General features: G+C 42.5%; 1 protein-coding gene across 2 annotated transcripts in view; it reads left to right on the top strand.

Moving 5' to 3' along the window:
* The first annotated feature begins 6,738 nt into the window (after positions 1 to 6,738).
* Positions 6,739 to 19,053, top strand: part of LOC109431392 (acetylcholine receptor subunit alpha-like) — a 681,325-nt gene continuing 669,010 nt past the window's right edge. Inside the window, exon 1 of one of the 2 annotated variants that reach the window (XM_062845640.1) lies at positions 6,739 to 7,713. The gene's annotated coding sequence lies outside the window, so the exon portion shown is untranslated. The other variant, XM_062845641.1, reaches the window with a different exon arrangement.

Genomic DNA, 19,053 nt, shown 5'->3' on the forward strand with positions numbered 1-19,053 from the left:
ACTGGCGCACAGCAGCACAAATTTCGCGTTCGAGTTGAAAATTCGGAATTTGGTGCGACGAATAATCTAGTTGTTTTTCATTCATTTCCAAAACTCGAAAAAGTAGCCCTCACCTTCTTGATACGTGCACCTATGTCGGTCTTAGTACGCCTATCGGCCGCCATTTGGTTACCAAGATCAATATCTTGCTTTCTACATTTTCCACTGCTTGCCCAGCTATCGTAAAACTGGAAGGGTTGACCGTGTTTACATCTAACGATTTGGGTATGTTGACGTTGATGGTAAGACCTGCTGCCGAGGCCAGATCATCGAGCTTGCTCTGCACATCAGAGTGCCGTTGAGCTAGGAAAGCAACGTTATCAGCCAGTTCGAAGTCATTTAGGTGCTTCTTGGTAATGGCTGCCACAGCAACCCACGATTTGGTTCATGATCAATCGCACCTACCAGGATCTCGTCGATTACGATGAGGAACAGTATCGGCGATAGTATACATCCTTGCCTCACTCTAGCAATGACCCCCGTATGGTATCGGACAAAACACCGTTGTGCAGTACTCTGCACGAAAATGCCCTGTACTGTGCTTCAACGAGGCCGATGATTTTCTCAGGGACACCCTTGCGCCTGAGGCAAATATACTATATTAACAATATAGGTCACTCTTACGATTTTTTGGCGACACCTTTTTAGTGAATGTGGTGCCACCAAGCGTCAGAAGAGATACTACTACACACTAAATGCATGCGCTATCCGAATGACGTTTATTCTGTCGAACTGTCATTGCATGATGGGGATGCCCATTTCTTCTGAAATAATCGATTAACATTAATCGATTTTTTTCAACTAGGTACTCAAATTAGAACAAATTTAATTCTCTCTTCATAAACAATTTTTGGCGTATATTATCGTTGCAGCACCAAATCGAAGTCGCGACTCGCGACATGCGAAATAACTTTAAACTGATAAACGTACATAACAGACTAAAACACAGAAGACCCTAAACGAGCTTTCCGTTAGCGAGTTATGAACGGTATTTTATCCGGAAATTACACAAGAATTTTCTTGTGGGATCCCTTTAAGAATAGGGTCCTAAAATTAAAGACGAAATCTCGCTTATATTGAATAATACGATCATGCATGGCATTCTAATCGGAATTGTACTTTACTCGAACTTGAAAAACAAAGGAATAATGAGAAAATTCGAAATAAGTAAAATGATAAATAATTCTACTTTGACATTTGAGGTCAACCTTGTGTGACTGAGCTCGACATTTTTCGCACTGGGATTTCAAAAATGTTCCTATCTGACATACACGGTGAAAAAAAAAATCACTCAAAGTATGTGTTTTAAGCTAGGGACGAGACAAAAGGCTAAACAAATGAAAATTATTTATTTTCAACTATGGTTAATAAAAACGTCAAAAAATGAGTAAATATGTACTCTTGAACCACATACACTAAATTCTTTTTTTACACGATCTTTTTTTACGCGGTTTTATTTTACACGATTTTTTTTTACACGATTTTCTCGAAATTACGCGATGTGTTTTTGGAAAGATTCTTCTCTCCTGGTCGCAATTTACTTCCGATGGGGCTCAAATTTCTACCAGAGATCTCTCTTATCATCCTTGATACCCTGTCAAAATTTTAGGATGATCCGATAAAAAAAGTTTTGAAAACTTTTTTTACACGATTTTTTTTACGCGGAACAAAAAATCGCGTAAAAACAGAATTTAGTGTATTGTGGTTTAAAACAAGAATCCCGATAGGACTTTAGGAGCCTATTGCACCCTGGATTGTTTTTCTCCAGGATTCCTACAGAAGCTCTTGGAGGATTCCTCCTAGAAATAATTCTGGAATTATTTTAGGAACTCCTTTCGGGATTGCTTAGGGAGAGCGTGCCAGCGTTCCTCCTCCATCCTCCAACATTTTTTGTTATCAAATTTCTCCAGCATTTTGAAAAAAATCCTCCAGATATTCGTTCTGGTTTTTTTTCAAAAGTTCCTTCTGCGATTACATATCTCCATGAATAAAACGCAATCAGTGAAGTACTAGATTTGTAGTAATAAGCTGAATTTTTGTATAAAGAGAAAATAAATTCTCCGTTACTGCAGTAAAATGGTAACTGCAATAATGGTAATAAAAAAGCAAGGGTTTTATGACTGCTAGACTGATTTGATGTTGTTTGAGCAAAACTTTGGGTAACTGTGTTGTTGTATTCTCATTTATTGCAATTTCAACAACATAGTTCCTCAAAGTTTTGCTGAGGCAGCATCACCGTTTCAATGCAGTAACGGAGAGTTTAGCATCTCACCATACAAAAAACCAACTCATTACTACAAATCTAGTATTCACTTATTCCTTCTGGGAATAAAGTACTTCTGAAGACATTCCAAATTTATAGAAATCTTGGAAGGAATCACAAAAATAATTCTTGGAGGATTTCTGATACTTCAAAGAGAAAACTTCTGAAGGAATCCTGGAAAGATCCCTCGAAAAATATAAATCAAATTGTTCATATAAAATCACGTTGGAGATTTACAGAGTCACTTCATGCCAGAAGACCTTGTGGAAATCCTTAAAGGACGGAGTGAATTCCAGAAGGAACTTTTTGAGGAATACTGGTATAAATCCCGGTTAAAATTCCCATAAGGAGGAATTTTTGAAGGAACTCTTGGATAAACCACTAAAATAACTCCTGGTCGTTCTTGGAAAATTTTGGAGGAATTCAAGAAGGAACTCCGGGAGGGTTTCGTAAAAAAAAAACTCCTGAGGGAATCGTTGAAGGAGCTTCTGCAGGAATCCAAGACAGACTCCAAGAAACTCCTGTAAGGAACTTCTTAACGAATCCAAGAAGAGAACTCTTGAGGATTCCTAGAATTAATTCTTGAAGGAACATCAGAAGAAACTGCTGGAGTAATTTCAGTACGAACTCCTGGGGGTCCCTCGAAGAACCTCTGAAAAAAATTCAGAAAAAAAAAACTTTAAATCAATCTCTGAAGGCACTCTTGGATGAATTTCAAAAAGAACTCCTGAATGAATCTCTGAAAAAAAAAACTCAAGGAGGAAACCAAGGGGAATGATTTATCATTTTCTAATTGGAAAATCCGCATTTATCCGTTCCTAACCGTCGCTAACCGCTGCTAACTGAGCCGCAGGCGCAAGGAAACCGATTAGTCCGGAATAAAACTATCAGTATTCGAATAAACTCACAGTTCACTTCGGAAGAACAACGAAATTAATCGAAATTAAATATTTTCAGTCTCAGGTCCGGTCCCAGAGCTTATTTTTTTTGTAAGCACGGAATGGATGCAATGTCTTGCACTCTGCCACAAGAAATTTGACGTGCACTTCTCGCGCTTAGTATCATACGGGCATATTTACAATGATCGATTTCTTTTCATCGACTTTCTCTTTGGTTAATAAATTGACCAGCAGATTTTTTTTGTCTGTATTAACGAGATTTTTAACCCTAGGCTAGTTCATCTCGGGACCCACGTTTTACTACCCTTCCGAAAGAAGAACCCACATTTTTGTGAGTATGTCGGGAGTGGGATTCGATCCCAGGTCCTCGGCGTGATAGTCAAGTGTTCTACCAACCATCACACCAGGTCCGCTCTACCGACCAGCAGATCATTTTCGGCTGTTTTTTGTTGTTTTAGACGCTAGTTCTAGTAGTCCTTTACTGAAACACGCCCAGAGATCATCCGAATATTGGTCGTATTTCCCGGAATAATCCGAAGGGAAAATCTATGAAGAGAAATCGATAATTGTAGATACACCTGTATGATACTAAACGCGAGACTTGGTTGGTGATCTTCCGGATTTTTTGTAAGCTATCCAATCCGATGTATGTATGTCAGCGTGGACATTAAGAAAGATGACATTAAAAGCCATTGTCAAAGGCAAATAGCAACCACCAGGGCAAAATATAAGTTAATTTTGTTGGAGTAAAGTAGTAACAGCCCCCTTGTACTAGAATTATAATAACGATGAATGATGATGACTGATGAGATCTGTCTGAGTGCGTATGTGTACGAGTACCGACGAAGCATATTGCTGAATAATTGTGTTGATTGTTTTGTTTTTATCATTAGTCCGTACTAGCCCGTTGGCCAATAAACAAATGTAAAAACGCACTCAACTCTTCTTGGTTACGCGAATCCCGGGACGGTAGTGATGTGATAGATCGGTTGGAATTACAGTGACGATTCGTTCGTTGAGAGCTCGTTAGATGGGCTGTCTCGATGGTTGGATGTTCACTGGTTGGGGCAAAACCCAACTAAAAAGCACTGTCAATGTCAAAATAAATGTCAAAACGAGTTTGACGTCTGACCGCCGTCGCATCACAGCTCCTGTATACAGAACGTTTGCGCAAGTATGTGAGTGTTCCGTGACGTATTTCTCGTCCCTTGCGTGTGTCTAGAGCATTTTGATCAGTTGTCAGTTGCCCCAACGAACGAACACGATTCGCTAATCGGGGCGCAGTCGTGACCCAACCAGCCAATCCGGACTGTATAACCATGTCCACTGCGAGGCCAAGTTCAACAAATTTTGAGGGTGAAAATTTTAAATTTCGAAGGTAAACGATTTCGGTGACTTAACAATGAGGGAGCATTCAAACTCTTCTACAGATATTGAGTATTTTACAGCTAAGTAGACTATTTATATTCGTAGATGTCATCTAATGAAATATTATTTTGTATGTGTACCTATATTGTAAATCGATTATTTATCAATCGATTATTTGGGAACAAAAAACTTCGACACCCCCAACATCTTTTTTCGAGAAATGTCACCTTGCACGGTAAACTAAAATTGATCAAAATTCAATTATTGACTTTTTCTAACAACAGGTGGTGCTGTAATCATTCGTAAACGGCGTCTCCATGTCGTTGTATGTGAAAACACGAAGTGACCTATATTGTTAATATAGTATATTTGCTGAGGGCTTCCCACATGTTGTCGTGATTGAGACGGTCGAAAGCTTTTTCGTAATCAATGTACACCAGGTAAAGAGACTCTTGGAATTCATTGATTTGCTTCAAAATGATGTAGAGCGTGACAATATGTCGGAGAGTTGCGCCAATTTTCTCCTGTATTCGATTAAGAATCATTTTGCAGAGGACTTTGAGAACAATACACAATAACATGATGCCCCGCCAACTATCGCATCCAGTCAGGTCATCCTTTTTGGGTACCTGACCTGGGCTTTGCATCCAGTCGGCCGGAAATGTCGCGGTTTCCCAAATATTTCAGAATAATTAATGCAGCAGTTGTGCGGATACTACGGGGTCAGCCTCGAGCATCTCAGCTGATATGCGATCGACCGGGGCTTTGTTCGATTTCATGCTACGGATGGCTGTTTCTATCTCCTGGAGCTTCGGTGTTGACACGGGTAATGCGTCGAACCCTTAGCGGATCATGCTGAGGTGTTGATGGCGTGGCAGACACTTGAAAAAGATTTCCTAAGTGCTCGAAACAGCGTATCAACCAGTCGGGTCGGTCAATATCTGTCCAGATGTCTCATTCACAGGCATCGTAGCATTCATCTTAGTCCCACTAAGCAACTTACTCGGCTTCGTCGGCTAGGGAGTTCGCTCACGCTCTTTTGTCACTGTAGGATATTGATGATGTTATTCTAAAATAATGAGTAGATGATTTGCTTCGGTGTCCCGAGACATGTGCTCGTTGTTGAGGGCAACGAGAAGAAACGGTCATAGTAGTCGTGTACCTACATGGAAGGGAGAATTGACTGAGACGTGGTGACATAAACACGCTGTTTCAGAGAGCAAGTAATTGAAGAATTAGATTTTTCGTTCATCATCTGATCGTGGTTTATTGAATCCAGGATTGAATCTTGCTCTGGATTCGAGCTAGACCCTACAGTCACGTCTACATGAGTGTTTTACTTCTTTCTCGAGAGCCGAATAGCGCCGATCAGCTACGGCTTTGGCTCCTCGTGTTTTCGCTCGCTCTATCGCGGCTTTGGCGTTCCTTCGCTCCTCTATCTTCCTCCAGATTTCATCTGTGATCCACTGTTCCTCCGGGTGCGTAGCTCACCCAGATTATTCTCGCCGGTAGCAATGAAGGCGTTCTGAATGGTACTCCATTGATCTTCTACGCTTCCACTGTGCGGATTATCTGCAGCACAGCTCTGTAACTCCTCGACGAAGGACCTTTTCGCCGCAGCGTCTTCCAGTTGGCGTGTGTTGAACCAGCGTCCATTTTTCTGCTCCTGTTGATGGATCCTAGCAATGCGCAGCCGGATCTCGCCGTTTAGGAGATGATGGTCGGTGCTACGTTTGTTCCGCACATCAAGAAGGCTCCGTCTCCATTTCTGGCTGATGCGAATTTTGTCGATTTGATTTTCCGTGACGTTCCCCAAATCACCATGTCATTGTTGCCACAAAACTCTGCAAACCGCTCTCTGTTCTCGCTCATATCTCCAGAGCAATATGGCGTCGAAGTCTTCCACGACAGCACTCAGCTGGCTGTAAAAGTTCTCTTTGTCTTCCATTTCGGCAGCATCGCTTGGCGCGTAACACTGGATCATGGCAAGGTTTCGAACCCGTGTTCTGAATCTGGCCACAGTTATCCCCTTAATAATAGGTTCCCATTTCATGAGCGCAGCGCGGGCGTCCAAGTTACACACTTATCACCGAAGAGGATTTTGTTGCGCAGAAGTCACTGTGACTTACTTCTAGCAAGTAAGTAAGCAGGAAACCAACTCCATGGTGGCGAGGAGCGTGTCACCTTGTAGGCCAGAGTAAAGCAGAATTTGACCCGACGCCAATCTGTGTTCTCCTATAGACTGTATGGGTTCTTGCAATCTCTTTCTACACATAATTTTGTTTTCATGCATAAATTATCAAAAATCCAACAAACCCGGTTCAATGACATCACTATCCATTTAATCTGCCCCAGCAACCCAAGTGCGAAAATCCCCAAACAATTTCACTCCGTGTGTGTGGCCAATGCTGCACCCATTCGTTTCGGTTAGTGTCTGTGAAAATTGGGTGAAGGACATTGCACACACTGTATTTTTTTTCTCTCACCACCCATTTCTGTGTATAACTAGGTAGGTATTTATGTACACAACAGATTTTCTCTGCATAGGACGAACCGCCACACTTACTCCACTTACGGGGATGCTGGCGCTGCGATGATGCTTCGCACAATCTCTTCCATAACAATACCAGACCACGTTTACTTGCGCCGAAAGGAATGAACCAACCTCACCAAACCTGGTTCATTTTGGGGGTGAATGGGGGCTCTTCCAAAGTTCACTTTGATAACAGCCAGCTTATCAGTGATAACGCCTATGACAGAAGCGGCCAAAACAAACACGGCGTTCCGCCTGGGATGGGCTTCGAAGCATGCGCAGCTTCCAGCACGTGGTGTCCTCTCGAGACGACCGTTCCGAGTTCGTGCCCAGTTCGAAAGTTCATTTTTCGAACTTGGGAGTACGGGAGCGCGAAAATTTTCTAGAGATATATTGACAAAGAGAGAGGGAGTCAGTTGGGGATGCTGTATTGGGCAGTTAGTGGTCCGAAGATGTTCTGGTGCAACCTTGGTGCTGCCGTTGGTCGTTGGTGAGTGAGTCTCGTGTTTGCATCATTGTCGGTCACGCAATTTTCGTTTGCTCCCGGTGCGACCACATGGGAGGATAATTGAAGACGGCCTGGAAGGCGTAAACGGTGCTGCTACTAATTGGTGGGTGGTTCTTGGAATTTGGTGAAACTGTTGGTGATGTAATTGAGAGTGATAGTTTTTCCCAGTATTTCAGTGGTATTAAACTTGATTGGGACTGAAGAAGATTGTATGAACTGGCAGGGGAATAATATGTAATCAAGTGAAAAAAGTTCTCTGTAATAAAAGTGCTGCGTGAAAAGAGTTTCCAAAGAGATCTGTCTCACTCACACAGCAGCAAGAATCAATTGTCAAAAACAATATTTCTTTTGACTAGTGATAGAAGAAAAGTAAGGAGTCTAAATCAGTGGTTCCCAATCGTATGCGCAATTGTTATTCATGGGCTCCATTTCAATATCAATCTGCATTGTTCTCTAAAAATCTCCGTTGTTGTTAGCAAAGAAATTAAGTTTTTGACTTAAATCTTATTATAGTTTAATGGTTTACCGGAGTTTCCTGCACTCACGATTATCGGACTGGTCCAATCGAAGATTATCTCGATAGATAATGAGTTTCCAAGTTCAATGGGTACCCGGGCACCCTGCTGGCATTCTACGGGTGTTTTTTTGCTGGCCACATAATGGTTAAAGCCGGTTTGATAACTTCCCAGATGACGGAAGATGATCTGGAACAGGATTTTGTTGGTGGACTTACCAATGGTGAACACTCTGAAGTTCTCACATTCAAATGGTTGCCTTTCTTGTGAATGGGGCAGATTATCCCTTATGCATACCCTTACTATTCCACTTCACCAATAGCCTTTCGATTTACCTGCTTCTGACTATCTTTAAGTGCCAGCTGCTTTGTTAGTTTTGACCTGGTGAATGGCGCCCTTAACCCTTAAAGGATGTGGACAACTTTTTTGCATAGTTTTACCTATAGCTTTTGACCCAGTGGGTGGATTTTCAAAACCAAAATGTTTTATCAAGGGGATTAGTTGTGCTATCATATGCATATATGGAGATTATGTTATACTAAAACATTTTGGAGATATAGCTGGAAATGTAGTGTACACCACTTGTTCTTCATTCGATTCCGCGTTTTATTTCTATGTACATGTGGTATATTTGAATGAAAATTGCACAATATTCTTTGTTTGGGTTGGGGCTATTAGATAGAAATGTCTTATGTCCTTTTACAGCTGTAACATACACTCCCGTTCTAAAGTTTGGGGTCACTCCCTCAAAAACATGTCATTTTTTTAGGCCCATATCTCCGCCAAATTGCGTCCGATTTCAAAACCCTAGGTTTGATTCAAAAGATAATAAGTCAAAGAAACCTTGAACATGATTTAAAAGAAACTTTTTCAAAAAAATTTGTTTGTAAACTTAACCCAAAGTTGCCAAATTTTCTAAAAAATGAATATAAACTTACGGCAGTGTCGCTGGAAGTTGGGTCGACCAAATTTTAAGATGAGAGCCGTAATATGACCCATTTTCTATTAGCTTTCAACTGCTTTTTACAGAACTTAGCTAAAAAATCTAGAAAAAAATGTATTAAGTAAATTAATCCTTGATGTCATCGGCCAAAAGTTTGGGGTCACTATCGTAAAACATGGAAAAGTGATTTGTTGATATCTTTGTCATCTTTCATTCATTTTTAATTCTTCATTTTGTCATCTTTCATTCAATTTTAATTCTTCTTGGCTTATTTGAAACAAAATGAATGATACTTACTGCATAGACATTGAACCACACATATTTGTTGAAATTTACATACTAAAACTTAACTTAAAGTTGCCTCATTTTTTGAAGCGTGGTAAAATGTGCTAACTTTACATAACATTTTTATATACAAAAATCGTTAAATACGTTAAGTTAAAGACATCAAACGTAAATTTAGTTAATTATCTTTGAAATGAGCCAAAAAGAATTAAAATTGAACTATAGATGACGAATATATCACCAAATCACTTTTCCATGTTTTACGAAAGTGACCCCAAACTTTTGGCCGATACATCATATTGAGGGGTGACCCCAAACTTTTGGTCGATAACATCAAGGATTAATTTACTTAATAACTTTTTTTTCTAGATTTTTTAGCTAAGTTCTGTAAAAAGCAGTTGAAAGCTAATAGAAAATGGGTCATATTACCGCTCTCATCTTAAAATTTGGTCGACCCAACTTCCAGCGACACTGCCGTAAGTTTATATTCATTTTTTAGAAAATTTGGCAACTTTGGGTTAAGTTTACAAACAATTTTTTTTGAAAAAGTTTCTTTTAAATCATGTTTAAAGTTTCTTTGACTTATTATCTTTTGAATGAAACCTAGGGTTTTGAAATCGGACGCAATTTGGCGGAGATATGGGCCTAAAAATATGACATGTTTTTGAGGGGGTGACCCCAAACTTTTGAACGGGAGTGTAGATCTCCAGGTTATTTATTTATTTATTTATTCTTAATTCATCTGACATAGTCTTAATGAATGTAGTAGATCTATTACTAATTAAATAAGATCCAATCTTCGCAACCTAGTCACAAACTGCTTAGACGTTAACCCAAAGTCAAAAACTGATTCTACGGTGTAGAACATTCGGACCATAGCACAAATTGGTTGGTTGTATCCATACAGAGTACGATGAAATCCGGTGTGCATTAGACTTCGCTGTCTTAGCATCCTGCCAGGTACATGGAAGTCGAGCAGTGACAGGAGTATTGGGCAGTCGATATCACTATTTAGGAGTTTTACAACGAATGCAGCCTGTTGAATTTTGCGTCTTTTGCCAAGGGTTTCCAGACCGAGCAAACGACATCTGTCTGAGTACGCTGGAAGATGCAAGGGATCACGCCACGGGAGACTCCTAAGCGCGAGTCGAACAAACCTTTTTTGCACTCGTTCAATCCTCAGATTCCATGTGACATCATGTGGGGCCCAAACAACCGAGGCATTCTCCAGGATCTGGCGTACGAGGGAGCAGTAGAGCGATTTCAGGCAATGTGGATCTGTAAAGTCTTTAGCAATCTTGAAAACAAAACCAAGTTGTCGATTTGCTTTCGAGATAATATTCGCATAATGAGATTGAAAGCAAATCTGGCGATCCAGTATGATTCCAAGATCCGTCACTTCGTCCACCCTTTTATCCAAAACGTCCAGAAGTTTTGAACTTTGTCTACTGAATACAAATAGTTGTGTTTACTTTTTAAATCACTTGAACTTGCTGAATTACATTCAAATATACATTTTGAAACATGAAATGATGGTAGTCATGACCTGGTGATGTTCTAGGCAACTTAAAATAGCTCTGGAGTTCTGATTGTAAGGCCTTTACCTGTAATACTATATCAAACTAATGTATAAATTGTAAGGAGAGGCTTTCAGCCCTTACCCGCTGTTACCCGGCAGGGCGGCCTTAAGCAGGGTACCTCCACTAAATGTTGGATTTCGGATGAAATTAAATGTTTAAAATAAATAATTTTCGCAATTTTAAATACTTATATTTTAATCTAACCTTTTGCCCCGTTCTCCCCAAGGCACTTGTCGATGTCACACGTTGGGGCCCTTCGACGAACAGCAGCGGTGGTGATGGTGGTCGCACTCGTTGCTCCACACGGCCTGTGCGAAGCTTCCTTCTTCTTTTTCTTTCTTCTTCTGCTTCTTCTTCTTTTGGGCACTTTCAGGTCGCCGAAGCAACCGTCCTTGGCGTTTAGCTAGGGGGAAGAGCGTACTCCTTTATCGGATCCCCCCCAGCGACATTGGCGATAAAACGCCGGGCAAATTCACTCGCCGTGAATTGCCCTGGTAGCAACCGCAATTGACTACCACAGGTGGTGAGCCCCTTTACACCTACCTGTCTTCGTCCTCCTTGACGTTTAGCTACACGGGCGAGACTGGCTCTACTGGCTGAGCCCGTGTAGCGAGGACGGTGGGTGTATAGGACACTTGACGGTACCGCCGGGAAGCGAAATCTCCTTGTTAATTAGCTTCCCGAATGGCGGCGGTCCAACACCCTTTTCACTGCACTTTCACAGCACTATTAAAACGTTCCCGAACCACGGGCCGGCACTGTCTATATAGGAACCACTCACTCCCGAGGCTGGGAACAACCTTCCAGCTGGCTCGCTTTGCAAAAAGGCGCACGAAAACGGCACTTTCCCGGTTAAATCCGCGGAGTGGAAAATGATCGCGACCGTCGCACTACGTGGTCCGTAACTTTCCTCCCTTGTCAAAACAAAACAGCCACACACCGCACTCGATTGTTTCTGCTGCTGCTGCTGCTGCTGTCGATGTGTGCAATGAGGGGGAGATTGGGGGTCAAATGACTCACCGATACAATATATACGATTTAATTTCCCTAATTTAATTTGATACAAAAAAAAACTAAATAAAATAAAACAAATTAAAATTAACCAAAACACAGTGGTGTAGGTGGGTAAAATGCACACAACAAAAGTACACAAAATTGTAACCACAGGTTACAATCTCGCCCACACCGAGGAGAAAAAAATTGTGAACAACAATTTTTTTTTACTAGCCCTAACACCTAACACCGATAACATTAATAATATATGACGAATTAAAAGGAAATAAATTAACATGAAAATAAATAAAAATAAATAATAAAAAATCTGCCTAACCTAACCAAACAAAGACACTTTCCACAGATTAAAATATAACAATCAGGGAACGACCGAACAAAAACAAAAAGCTAAATCGGTACATCGTCTCGTGGTTGATCTGCAGACAAGGACTGGGACCCGTCGCTATTAACGGCACCAGTCCACCCTCGACACATCCGGTTCTCAATGGGAGAGCTAAGAACCTTCAACTCCCCCAGACCAATTCGGGATAACACTCAAAACAACCTGACTTCCTAAAACCCTGCTAGCCTCCAGTTGGAAGTAGCGTAGCAGAGGAACGGTTGTCGTGGTATTGTTAATTTTTCGATTTTTTTTTTTTGACGTCCACTTTTCTCGTCCTGACGGTATTTATACTTACTAGACAGGTGGGGTTCCAATTCAATCCACATTCATCCAAAGTGTATCACTCATTCATCCCAATCACTGGCCTACGCGTACACACAATCACACAAGACATTTGAATGAACATCCCGCCATTTCACACACTTTCACTCATTCTCATTCATTCATTATTTTCACTCATACAATACATTTTCTCACTCATACATCACACAAAATACCGAAAACAAACAGGCAATGAACGCAAGGTATTGTCTTTTACGCTACAAGTAATTCCTTTCCCAAGGATACTTGAGCAAGACACCGAACGTGAATGCAGATCAATTACGAACTGATTCCGTTTAGAATCAGTCGAATGTCCCTGATTCTGGCAGATAAAAACAACGAAGAACAAACAAATTAAAAGGGTTAAAAATGGTGTTGTCATCTATGCGCGGGAAATGAACATGAAGATAACTCTAGTGTACAGGTGCGCATACATAGATGACCTCCCGAATGGATCAGCGATCGCGGTTTGAGTCCTACTGTCAGGGAAGGAAGATTAAGTTGGGGTGTTGATAATGAATTGAGGTGATGAACCCTAGAGGTTCATAACCTCGAAGAGTTGTCAGGTGCCGGGAGATTTAGGTGTCGGCTCCTGAGGAAAGAAGATGATCGCCAGCGTGAAGTGATGCGTGGTGCACCCGGATCCATCGATCTTCGGAAGCTCCCAAGTGAGCAACCTGGTGAAGTCGATGTGGTGGATCCGAAGAGCTCTAGGAAGATTTTATATTCACGCTGGCTTGGGAAAATTTGCTGTCTCCCTCCAACGGCTCAATCAGGCTGTGTGGGCGACACCATTCTTCTTCAGGTGAGTATTGTGATTAAAACTAGTGTACTAACCAGTGTCCTAGTATTGACAACCGTAGTTGTCAAGCCAATGTTTGACAGTCTTGGGCTGCCGCTAAGATCCTGGAATCAGACACTCCCCGGTGTTCCACTAACTTTTCCCACAACCTCACACTGAATTTGATATCTACTTGCAGGTCATCGTTGAGCAATATGCAAGCAACGGATGCCTGGATCAAAGTAATTGGAAAGTTTATCTTTGAAGTAAAAAATTAGTATTCACTCCCACTGCACCAATTTGGGAACATTTGTTATGAGAAATTTAACAGAAACAACACTTGAAGAATTGGCACAGATAGGAGCTACTGGAATTTTCCTTTGAAGAATTACAGAGAGATTAGATTTCCGACCGATTTAGTTGGATCTAATCCCATTATGCAAACAATAAGGGCATCGAGAAGCTTCAAATCCCTTAAATCCACACAGTACGCAGAAAACACGCTTGGGCTTTGAACACTTTTCATGTTCATGCCCCTGCATTCCGCAGTTGTAGCACACTCCCAAGTGTGGCGGACGGTGTTTGTCCACCAGGGAGCTCAAACATATTATGCCTTCTTGTCGCGACTGTGGGGATTTAGGGATTGGGCTAGCCTTCTCTCGGAGATTTCTGTCGGGTCGACCTCCTGTTTCTTTGAAACGAAGAGGTGGAGGTCTATTTCGTTTTGGTGACGATGGAGGGCTATTCTTGTTGTAGAATACCCTTGGTTTGTACCCATTTCCATTGTCACGAAGTTGTTGTTGCTGCTGGCTTTGTCTAGAACCATCATATGCAGGCTTACTTGAAATTGTAGATGCTTCCTTGGGAACTCCAAATACTTTCTGGTAAATGGAGGTTTTGGAAGCATCAATGGTCTTTCCGATGAGCATCAACACGGACAAGGTATTCACCGGCTTAAAGACGAGTACCTGTTTGTAATCAGGCCTCAGGTTTCGCTTGAGGATGTCTAGCTTCTCGTGGGAACTTAGCGGCGCAGGCATAGCACGGAAGATCTTCTCCATCTCAAGATAAAAATCTTGGAAGGATTCATTCCTCTGCTGTCGCCGCTGAGACGCTTTCATCCTCAGCGCAGCATCAAGTTCCGGGTGCACGAAGTTCGCCTTCAACTCGCACACCAGGTGGTTCCAGTTGTAGAACCGCTTCTGGGAACGCATCGCTTGAAACCAAGCCAACGCGTTACCGGTGAACAAATGCATTGCCGAGCTAAACAGTTCTGCCTCGGACATTTGTTCTGACTCAGCGTAATGGTGGACACATTCCAAAAATTCGTTGAGTCCCATTCCTTCGTCATTCCCAGCGTACTTCCTGATTTTCCAATCGGCCACCCGTTGGGGCCGACGCTGGTAACCGGTGAACTCTACCGATGCTAAGCTTCCCGACTGCTGCGGAAGCGCGAAATTCGGAAGAGTGTGTTGTTGGTAAAAGTGCTGGGAATTAAGCGAAGGTCCGAAATTCTCAAAACTTTTAGAATTATTCACCTTACGGGAGTCAAAACGTCTAGGAAATGGTTGATTGGGTAGTCCAAAGTTCTTGCTAGAAGTTTGCTTCTGCAGGTTCTCCGGAGTACCCAAACCTTCTAACGCTTGCTGATCAAAATCAGGCAAATCCGGTAGATCGGGACTTTGTTGCAATCGAAGATCATGCGTATCTACCGGGAAACTCTGAGAGTTTGCGTTAGGCATAATTTTGTTGACGATGTCCTGTAACTCAGAGATCTTCTCGCGAAGTGTTTGCACTTCGCGGTTAGTTTTCTGTAGTCCGGATGCAATCGTACTAATGGACGCAAGGCCGCTACCTAGTTTTCTGACTACATCTTCGAGTGAATCCACTCTGGATGCAATCCTGGTTTCGCTTTGATTAATTTGCTCTTGCGTCCTTTTGATCTCCGCCCTTATGTCAAGTAAGACATCGCGAATTTCTTCGCCCACCGCCTGATTGGAGGATGCTTCAACGATTGGAAGTTGGTTTCCTTTCGCTGAAACATCCTTTCCCGCGGCAATTTGAGCCAGCAAATCCTCACCATCATCTTCTTTGTCTTCCTCGGTTGGCGTGAGGGGAGGCACTAAACTATTCGCAAAGTGGTAGTTATGGAGGGCTACCACATCACTCAACAAATCTACAAAGGCCTCATTGGCCTCCCCCACGACATAGTTTTTGACGATTTGGAGCCGAGCACCCAGATGGAGCAATCTGCTCCGGTAAACCTCCTTGTTCGGACACCTGTACCCCAAATCTTCCTTCATGGACTCAAATTTGCCACGACAAAGTTCCAATTCCGCGTCAATATCCCCTTTAAAGGAGCGGACAGCGGTCTCGGAGCATTCCTGCTCACTGACCAATAACGCTCGTAGTCGACGACGCTTTTTGGGACTGGATTGACCCGATCCAGGAGGGACAACAACACCGCGGGAGTTCAATTCAAAGTCAATTTCGTCAGGTTCTAAGTGATCGGCACGCAAATGGAAGTAGGCGACGTTGAACTCCCCCAACGTCAACATGTCGATCGGCATTTTGACGAATGAGCAACACAAATTTTCAAAATGTGGACGAAATTGAAACTTACCAACTGTTTCGTTAGTATAAATACGGTGAGGAACCAATTTTCGACTTACTGACGGTTCCAAAATGGTTCTCGGTCACCAGGTTGCGTCAAATGCTATCCCAAATCGGCCCAGAAAAATCAAAAATCCCGCCCTGAGAACAAAGAGACCCAAAATGCACCAATTCGTTCTGCAGACGAGACGAATAACCGATTTAGGACACAAAACAACAAAATAAAATAAAATGAACGACCACGCGACTGTGGAAAATATCCCCACCACTGCGTTTATTCCACCCAAAATCCAAATTTTGGTGGAAGTACCCCTCGCTCAGTGAGAAAAATCGAAGATTTTTCGTCAAATTTACGTTGGGCGCCAATTGTAAGGAGAGGCTTTCAGCCCTTACCCGCTGTTACCCGGCAGGGCGGCCTTAAGCAGGGTACCTCCACTAAATGTTGGATTTCGGATGAAATTAAATGTTTAAAATAAATAATTTTCGCAATTTTAAATACTTATATTTTAATCTAACCTTTTGCCCCGTTCTCCCCAAGGCACTTGTCGATGTCACACGTTGGGGCCCTTCGACGAACAGCAGCGGTGGTGATGGTGGTCGCACTCGTTGCTCCACACGGCCTGTGCGAAGCTTCCTTCTTCTTTTTCTTTCTTCTTCTGCTTCTTCTTCTTTTGGGCACTTTCAGGTCGCCGAAGCAACCGTCCTTGGCGTTTAGCTAGGGGGAAGAGCGTACTCCTTTATCGGATCCCCCCCAGCGACATTGGCGATAAAACGCCGGGCAAATTCACTCGCCGTGAATTGCCCTGGTAGCAACCGCAATTGACTACCACAGGTGGTGAGCCCCTTTACACCTACCTGTCTTCGTCCTCCTTGACGTTTAGCTACACGGGCGAGACTGGCTCTACTGGCTGAGCCCGTGTAGCGAGGACGGTGGGTGTATAGGACACTTGACGGTACCGCCGGGAAGCGAAATCTCCTTGTTAATTAGCTTCCCGAATGGCGGCGGTCCAACACCCTTTTCACTGCACTTTCACAGCACTATTAAAACGTTCCCGAACCACGGGCCGGCACTGTCTATATAGGAACCACTCACTCCCGAGGCTGGGAACAACCTTCCAGCTGGCTCGCTTTGCAAAAAGGCGCACGAAAACGGCACTTTCCCGGTTAAATCCGCGGAGTGGAAAATGATCGCGACCGTCGCACTACGTGGTCCGTAACTTTCCTCCCTTGTCAAAACAAAACAGCCACACACCGCACTCGATTGTTTCTGCTGCTGCTGCTGCTGCTGTCGATGTGTGCAATGAGGGGGAGATTGGGGGTCAAATGACTCACCGATACAATATATACGATTTAATTTCCCTAATTTAATTTGATACAAAAAAAAACTAAATAAAATAAAACAAATTAAAATTAACCAAAACACAGTGGTGTAGGTGGGTAAAATGCACACAACAAAAGTACACAAAATTGTAACCACAGGTTACAAAATGTCAGAACTGATTTCATTAGCTCCATACATGTAAATCAGAATACGAAAGACTTACTGCACATTAATGGCGATACCTTAGGCCATCCAAATCATTCTGGAGTTAAGGCCTTTATATCTACACCCGTAATAAAGCATCGGGTGTATTTCAAACTTGGTATAGAGCGTTTTGGTAGTCATAGAAGATCAGTTGAATCATATGGTACTTGTATACACATCATAGAGGCATCCTGGATCATCCGAACTATCTGAAGTTGAGAAATATGGTTTGAATTTGAAAGGGTATATCAACAGAGATGCACAAACATCAGAGTTTGCCTATTTGGATCATATACATAGTGCAAACCATGGTAGAGAAGTTCCCAGAGCATAAGAGATATCTGAGGTCACCTTTCAGTATTATGTGGTTAAGGCCTTCAGATCTACACTCGTAACAAAGCATCATGCACGTTCAAAACTTGGTGCAGTATGTTTCAGTAGACATAGATGATAAGTTCGACCGAATATAATATAACTTGAAGCTTTTCTAGATCATCCAAACCATTCTGATTGATTTCAAACATATAATACAAGTAGTGGGAGATAAATTTCCAGCACATCAGCGATATCTGAAGCATCTTTTTGAGGTCGAGGTCGATAGGTCCTGACGTAGCTAATGTCGGAGAAGTTCTATCTCGAGTGTGTTGCTGCAACTCTGGTAGATGGTATGATTACCTATAAACGTTTGGATGCTGTTCTAACACACCTTCTGCAGTGCTACGACGCCGTATCCGCGGTCCTTCAGTAGTTCGTCGAGTATGCGGGTGCTTTCAATGAAGTTGAGAGACCGACAGCTGCACGTACCGAGTTTCCAAATTCAAGTCCTGTTTCGTCGCTGGGGTAGTTGCCGTTGTTTTCGGTTCCTATTATTCTGTTTCTGATGTTCCGTCGCATTTGATTTTTTACGGCTGGCTCGTAGGGCCGAACATCAACCCCCTACTTTCAAGAAGGCCATGGTGCACAGTTGAGCTTTCAGTTTTTCCCTGGAACTCGGACGTCTATCAGACGGCCTAACATGAGGAACAGATACTCTTGTAAGTCGCTCCTCTAGAAAAACAAACGCTCTGGTTTGCAGAAAAAAAACCCCTATTCTCTGTCAACCTACGATCAAAGTTCCCACCGGAGTTGTTTACCCGATCTTCCCTAAAGTTGTTCGTAGTTTACGACCAGTTGACTGGCTAGCAATGTAGGATCTCTCAGCCTTCATCGTACGTCTTACTGAATCGTACTTCGTTGTATCTACACCGAACGAAGAATCCTTTTCCACTTGATTCGGTCCTGTGCCAATCGCTTCCAGTTTCTCTGAGCTTTGTGTGCTCTTAACCTTCTGTCAATCAAGCGGTTGGGCACCATCGTCAGAATCACGCCAATGCTGAATACAAAAAACGAGATTTTTTCAACGTGTTGTACAAATTACAACAGCGCGATTACCCGAGGATTAAGCAGCATGCCCCTCAGTGTGTGTGCAAGTTTCGAGGGTTTAA

The sequence above is a fragment of the Aedes albopictus genome, chromosome 1, assembly GCF_035046485.1.
Source record: "Aedes albopictus strain Foshan chromosome 1, AalbF5, whole genome shotgun sequence".
Classification (NCBI taxonomy): Eukaryota; Metazoa; Arthropoda; class Insecta; order Diptera; family Culicidae; genus Aedes; species Aedes albopictus.